We start from the raw sequence: 7,654 nt of genomic DNA on the forward strand, positions 1-7,654 counted from the left end.
CGGGTGATAATGGATTTCCATATCATAATCTTTAATCAACTCTAACCATCTTCGCTGACGTATGTTCAAATCAGGTTGAGTGAAAATATACTTCAAACTTTTATGATCCGTATACACCTCTGTACGGTTACCGAAAAGATAATGACGCCAAATCTTCAATGCATGCACCACAGCTGCCAACTCTAGGTCATGCGTTGGGTAGTTATTCTCATGAGGACGTAATTGCCTAGATGCATAGGCAACCACCTTTCCTTCTTGCATCAACACACAACCCAAACCGAGTCGGGATGCATCACAATACACTTGGAAACCTTTCCTCGAATCAGGCAAAATTAACACAGGCGCAGTCACTAGCCTTTTCTTCAGTTCTTGGAAACTTCGTTCACAATCCTCTGTCCACTTGTACTTCACTTCCTTCTGAAGCAGACGAGTCATTGGTCTGGCGATCTTAGAAAAGTTCTCAATAAACCTGCGGTAATACCCAGCAAGTCCAAGGAAACTACGAATTTCTGTAACCGTCTTGGGTTGCTTCCAACTTAACACTGACTCCACATTGCTTGGATCTACTGCCACTCCTCCAGACGAGATGACATGACCAAGAAACTTCACTTCGGACAACCAAAATTCACATTTACTGGACTTGGCATAAAGCTGATGCTCACGTAGTTTCTCTAAAGCTAGACGAAGATGCTCTTCATGTTCTTCCTTCGTCTTGGAGTAAATAAGAATGTCATCAATAAACACCACGACAAACTTATCCAGATATTCCATAAACACCTTGTTCATCAGATTCATGAAAAAGGCTGGGGCATTAGTGAGTCCAAATGACATAACGGTACATTCGAACAAACCATACCGAGTTGTGAAGGCGGTCTTTGGTATATCTTCCTCACGGATTCGAAGTTGATGATATCCAGAACGGAGATCTATCTTGGAGAAAACTGTAGCACCTTCCAGTTGATCAAACAGGTCATCAATTCTGGGTAAAGGATACTTATTCTTAATAGTAACCTCATTCAACGCTCGATAATCCACGCACATTCTCTGAGTATGATCTTTCTTCTCCACAAAGATGACTGGTGCTCCCCATAGCGAAGTACTGGGTCTGATGTATCCTTTCTGAAGCAAATCTTCCACCTGTCTCTTCACTTCAGCTAACTCATTAGCTGCCATTCTGTATGGTCTCTTATCGATAGGGTTGGTTCCAGGTACCAAGTCTATCCGAAACTCTATGTCTCTCTTAGGCGGCATACCTGGCAAATCCTCAGGAAACACGTCTGGGTAGTCTTGTACTATGGGGATCTCTTGTAGAGCAACTTGGTTTAAGATCACACCATGATATTTAGGAGAGGACACAAAGAAAGAAACGGTTTCCCCATTGCTACTGGTTAAAGTCACCTTACAGTTGGCACAATCTATAACTCCTCTGTGACGAGATAACCAGTCCATCCCTAAGATAACATCTAGATCTTTGGATTCTAGCAAGATAAGCGAGGATGGGAAAGGAACTTCTTCTATTTCTATAGTAGCGGAAGGACAATACTGTGTCGAAAATACTTGATTGCCTGGGGTATTAACTAGTAAATGTCTCCCAAGACTAATAACTTCCATCCCATAATTGCTCGCAAAACTTTTAGACAAAAAGGAATGTGTAGCACCGGAATCAAAAAGCACGGATGCGGGTATAGAGTTAACAGGAAACGTACCCAAAACCACATCTGGTGCATTCTGAGCTTCTGCGGCTGCAACATGATTAACACGTGCCTTCGGTGCTGGAGCATTGGAGTTGTTCGGGGCTGGAGCGTTCTTCACGCGCCGAGGCTTAGGACACTTATCAGCATAATGTCCTGGATCACCACAATTGAAGCACACCCCTGGCTTGCTTCCCTGTTCCTTCCTGACGGGCTGGTTCTGAGCTGGAGTTGCTGCAGGACGAGCAACCATGTTGCGGTTGTCATTGCCACGATTACCAGTATTGTTGTTGTAGAACTGGCGTTGGGGGCGGACAACTGATGAAGATCCTCCTTGAGGGTACGATGGATCTTGAGGTCCCGTAATGAGACGCGGCCTCTGGTTACTGCCCTGTTGTGCCTTGAATTGAGCAGCCCTGCGCTTCTTCTGCTCCATCCGGTTATACTTGTCTTCCTGACGAATCGCCTTGTCCACCAACTGCTGGAAATCCCGAAAATCCGTAGACATCAAGGCATAAGACAACTCATCATTCAGTCCCTCCAAGAACTTCTCCTGACGCTCTTCATCGGTGCGAACATCTTCCGGAGCATAATGAGCTAAACGGTTGAAATCATGGAGGTACTCGGTGACCGAACGAGATCCCTGGTTGAGTGCTCTAAATTCTCTCTTCTTTAGAGCTACAACACCCGTTGGTATGTGTGTCTTCTTGAAAGCGGCCGTGAATTCCTGCCACGTAATAGGCTCTCCTTCAGCCCTGCCTTGTCGAAAATGATCCCACCATTCAGCAGCAGGTCCATGCAGTTGATGCGAAGCAAAAGAAACTTTCTCCTGCTCAGTACACTGGATCAGATCCAACTTCTTCTCTACCGCATGCAGCCAATCTCCTGCTTCTACTGGATTGGTGGTGCTGGAAAAGGTAGGGGGTCTGACACGTAAGAAATCTGCCAGCTTGTTTTGGGGAGGTGGGGGTGGATTCTGGTTCTGATTATTCCCCTGCTGATTCTGTGCCTGCTGCACTAACAGATTGATCAGTTGTGTTTGTTGGGCCAGAATCTGAGCTAGCGTAGGCTCTCCTCCATTGTTAGTAGCTCCACTTCCACTTCCACTTCCACTTCCGGTGCGCGTGTTCACCATCTGGTGATAAGCAGAGACAACAAGAAAGAACGACAGAGAGACACCCTTAGAACGGAGTTATTTAATTAATTTAAATTCTATATTGCTCTTAACTGTGTATGATTACATTTAAGTTGCATTAACACTATCTCACCAACTATCTTACACTCTGACAAGCAAAGAACTAGACTCATGCTGTTACATCCCACCAATGATGTAAGCAACAACTAAAACCCACACACTCACAAGCAAACTTAAACAAGCAATCTAACACAGCGAACTACGGCAACGATCTAACTAAACGACTAATCCCTCCTTGCGTTGGAACGAAGCGATGGATCTTCTTCCTCTGGAGTAGCTGGCTCTCTTTCTTCAGGGTCTTCCTCTTCTTCCTCATCACTTATGATGTCGATGACAGGTTCAGCACGATCGGGCACAGCTTCACCCATCACGCGAATCTTCGAAGCTAACTGGAGACGAGGTGGCGGACAGGTTCTCTTTCTTGCAGTGAGGCGAAACTTGGGTGTTGGCGGCGACGTTTCTCCTTTAAGTTCAGCTAATTCCTTCTGTAGACGGTACACCTTGCTCTTCAACTTGTAAATCTTGCCTCGATTCCAGTTTTCCCTGTCATGAGCTGCTTTATCTCGCTCCACACTTACTGCATCCATAGCACTAAGCATATGCACCGCATGCATCAGAGTGGCACTCTCTTCACCATCAGGACAGGTATAGGCTCCATAGTCTTGACCATGAGGCTTGTGAGGATGATACTGGAAAGCTGATGAATCCAACTCTTCTTCAAAGCGTTGACGCAACTCTCCAATGGCCACCAAAGCTACTTCTTGACAAGCATGGCTGTACGATCTTCCTCCAGCTTCGAACTTAAAAGACGGAAGGTCTTCACTATCACTAGCCAACGTCACACGAACACGACACTTCTCCTCGTCGGGGTCATGGGAAATTTGGCGATACTCGGGAGCAACTTCATAACCTACCTCAAAAGCCATCAACCTCAGCTCCCTGACAAAACCTAACACCTTGATCAAATTTCTCGGTGAATGGGGCGGCATCTAAAGAAACATAGAAGGGAAGAATTAAGGCATATTTTTAAGTTAGCTGCACCGACTAGACTTAACTGATTTAGACCAAAAAGGAAGAAAATAAAAGAAAAGACACATACAAAGCTACTTTATATATTTTTCTTTTTGAATTTAACTTTTTGGACAGAGACAAATCAATTTGAATAAGTGAATTAAATAGAACCAAAATACTTAAGACCTACTTTAAGCACGGTACAATGTCACCATTAAAAGGGATGAGTAGTACTAGTGCCAACATGATTAAATCGATACCATAATAGATGTACAGTACCGACTGATCAATAAGATTTGGTAAAGAGATAAAAGAAACATTTTGAGAAGAACAAGTTTTTGCTTTTAAAAGAAAAGAAATTGAATTAAATAAATTTTGTGCATAACCTTGCATGTGCTGCCAACTTAATTAATTTGTAAGAGAATAGAGAAGAGCAGTTCTATTTTTTTCAAAATATTTTGAAGGCTACTTAAGGTTTACCATTTGGCTTATCCTAAGGTCAAGGTGGCTCTGATACCAACTTGTCACGCCCGGAATTTCTATCCAAAATTCCAAACGCTTACATGTGTGTTAAGCCCTCGTCCAGGAATCAACCGAGGCACACAATGACAATTTGATAATAGAGTACAAATAAATAACTATTTAATACTCGCAAATAATAAAAGATTATAGAGGTAGATAGTTCCTCTCAAAGAATAACATTCTACGCAGCGGAAATATAAAACGATAACAATCTACGGAACAGCTATGGCGACTCCACTCCACAGGCATCTTAACCAAGAACAAGCCTAATCCTCCAGATCATCACCTTCACTGAGATACTCCTCTTCTGATGAATGAATATTGCAAGAATGAGCATATAACATACTCAACAAGCCACACAGCAAATATGCAAGTGCACAGGATAACAAAGAATGGCATAATATAGCTCATTTGCAAAAACAGCATTTAATAAATATTTAAGAGAATAGTAAAACAGTTGTATAATTAATCAATATTAAACAAACACCATACAACACCCCTGTGTTGCATAGGCCCAACCACATTTGAACAACCAACCCCGGTTGAACAAATTAAACCTCCAAACCAGGAATTTTCCATTCCAAACCAGGAGATCAATTAGTTATCACATTATTACCATTGATGAGTAGTGTGAGACTAATCACGAAAAACATTGCTCAACTCACCCATAACCGCGGGTACGGCTATTCGAATAGTTTAAACTCTGATCAGAGGTGTACCACTGTACCCACAAGACACAACCCCACATCATGTCACCATGTGCCTCAGTACCACCACGATACCTCGGAAAGGAGTTGTGACAATACCTCTCGCACAACATAACCCATTACAGTGCACCTTTCCTGGATCATAATCACCCCCTTATAAACAAGGCATGGACTCCCCAGCGACCCCCATGGACTTCTCGCCACTTCTCAGTCTGGCGCACTATAATGAATCACGCTATACAAAAGATAAAGCCGTTGCCCACGCTGGCTTGTGGCTGGCACGATAAATGTTTCACAACAGTAGCTCGCGAACCGGTCCTTAATTGTCATGAGCACAACCATCAAAACCATATGCTCACAACCCACCTTAACAAGGTTTTAATTATCAATTGATTAACATCACACAATTAACCATCGTGAGCTACCATAATATAACCATCATTAATAATAATAATGTGACATAGTTTATAATTAACCCCTTTAGTTAGCTAATGTTTCTAAGCATGGCTAAGCAAACTTACATATAGCATTTAGCTGAACCAATCCAATATATAAGGTTCATGCTAATCAATTTATAACCCATAGGAAAATAAAGTCATCTTCGGCCAATAATTAATTGGGAAAGGTTCACCACCCGATGACATTCGAAAACAATGCACAGTTGAAATAAAATAATAGCTTTAAACGGGTTCAACATGCTCAAAGAGTAGTTTGGGATCTGTGTGACTTGCCTTGGGCTTCCGCAAATGCTTCGGAACCTTCCTCAACGGAAACGCTCTCCTCCGGAACGTCGGAAACTAAAGCAATTAAACAAAATCAACAAAACAGTACAAAAACAAGCATAAACAGTACATGTGGATATTTTTAACATGTAGATCTTGATTTTAGAAGAATTTAGCAACTTGAACCACCTAAAACGGATCTACGGTTATTTAATTATGATTTTCCGAAGTTTTAATCTATTAGAAAATTGGAAAAAAGAAAAGAGAAAGGAGATGATGACGTCATGCTGACGTCAGCCCTGGAGGCCGGCTAGGGCTTGCGAGCTCGCCGGAGATAGGACGGTCGGCCGGGGATTTGGAGAACATCTACGCGTAGAGGACGACGAGGCGAACCCAACGGTACTCACCACGACGACAACCGATGAACGACGACGGCCGGCGACGAGAGGAGGCGGCGCGGCGGCTCGGCTTGACGGCGTCGGCGGAGCTCCGGTGGTCGGCGGCGAAGGGGGACGGGCGGCCGAGGTTCTCCTCACCATGGCGCACCTAACGGCGGCGACGGCAAGCGACGGCGACGGCGGAAGCGGCGGCGCGACGGCGCCGAAGTCGACCGGCGGCGGCGGCGAACTAAACACACGCGGCGGCGGCGCTACGGTGCACGAGAGAGGACGGGAGAGGGGGCAAACGAAAGAGGGCGACGAGGGGATGCTTTATATAGCATTGGATTGAAGAGATCGAACTCCAAACGAGAGGAATCGACTTGGGAAGAATTCAAACTCGGTTTTAGGGATTAAATCGAAACGAATTCGATTCGGGCAAAATACTCAACGGATTGCTCCGTTTCTTGAGGGGAAAGATAGAGGAGAACGAGAGGAACAAAACCCCTCAATCAATCGGACTCGAGGAGGCCGGATTGAGGCGGATTTGAGAGGAGAAAGGGGGCGGCTCGGACTCGGCATGGCCGGCCGGCTGGAGCTTGAAGACGACCCCGACAGGTGGGGTCCACCTGTCGGCGGCTGAGGGGAGGAGGGCGGCGGCTGCTGCTGCTGGGCCGGCTTGGGCCGCGCGGGAGAGAGAGAGAAGCTGGGCCGAAAACGGCCCAACGACCTAGGAGAGGACTTTTGAACTTTTTTTTGAATAAAACAATTTGTGAAATGTTGTTTTAATTATTAAAAATACTTCCCTTGCTCAAATAATTCCCAGAAAAATCTAGAAAATAGAGGAGCAAGCATAGTATTTAATAAAATTTTATCTAGCTCATTTTTATGTTGAAAATTTTCCTAGAAAATTAGGGTTTAGCTTGTAGGCTTTTAAAATAATTTCTAAAAATTCCAATTAAACAACAATTTATATATTTAGGATTTTTAGGACGTGACACGACGGCCCGGCGCGTGGGACCCACGCGGGGCACTGCTCGGGCAGGGGGGCGCGGCTTGGGCCGGGCGGCCGGCCCAGGAGGAGAGGAGGGAGAGGCGGCCCGGGGGAGAGAGGGAGGAGGAGGGAGCTGGGCCGAGAGGGGAAGGGGAGGCCCAAGAGGAGGGAGAGAAGGAGAGGGAGAGAAAGAGAGGGAGGAAGGGAGGACTTTGGCTGCGGGCCGAGGGAGAGAGAGGGAGGCTTTGGGCCAGACTTGGCCCAAAGGGAGGAGGGGGATTATTTTCAGCTTTTTCTTTTAAATAAACTTTGTTAATTGTTTTTGTTGCTTAATAAATATTTCCGGTGCTCTGAAAATTCAATTAAAATTTGAGGGCTCCTTTTAGACCAAGGAGAATTTAACAAAAATTCTCCGGGCCACATTCGAATTTTTCT

The sequence above is a fragment of the Oryza sativa genome, chromosome 5, assembly GCF_034140825.1.
Source record: "Oryza sativa Japonica Group chromosome 5, ASM3414082v1".
In the NCBI taxonomy this organism is placed as follows: Eukaryota; Viridiplantae; Streptophyta; class Magnoliopsida; order Poales; family Poaceae; genus Oryza; species Oryza sativa.